Consider the following 566-nt stretch of genomic DNA (forward strand, 5'->3'; position numbering starts at 1 on the left):
AAAACATAAAAACTAAAATTTATACAGAACAGCTACCTAGTTAATTCTCCAATATTTTTGGCAATATTGTGGAAAAAGAGCCAAAATCTAATGCGTTCAGCATAAAGCTGCAGCAAATCCATCTGAAAGATAAAGCATGTCCTAGTTTAGTATGAAAACTCCTCCTACTAGATCTGCAGTTAAGACAGTTTAAGAAACAATATTAAAAACCTTTACATTATTCTTCTGGAATCCCATTAATTTCATTGGGATTACTATAGAACTAAGAACTGAGATCTTATTACTATTTTCCAAGTTATACAGCTACTACTCCATAACAAGTTATATAGCTACTATTCCTTACTTGAAATCTTCTAAATATATTAGAATTATAATTCCAGTAACTCCCAAAGAGCTCCATACTGGATGATCATTTCTAATGCACAGATAAACTAGGAACAAACTTTTTAATGGATGACGCAAAAGCATATGCTTAGAAATAAAGGACATGCAAGCAACACTAGAATATACAAATTGAACAGCCATTTAAACTTGAAAAAAAGAAAGATAAGATAGACACTAAGATG

The sequence above is a fragment of the Pseudonaja textilis genome, chromosome 3, assembly GCF_049901715.1.
Source record: "Pseudonaja textilis isolate UNSWEBS1 chromosome 3, rPseTex1.2, whole genome shotgun sequence".
Classification (NCBI taxonomy): Eukaryota; Metazoa; Chordata; class Lepidosauria; order Squamata; family Elapidae; genus Pseudonaja; species Pseudonaja textilis.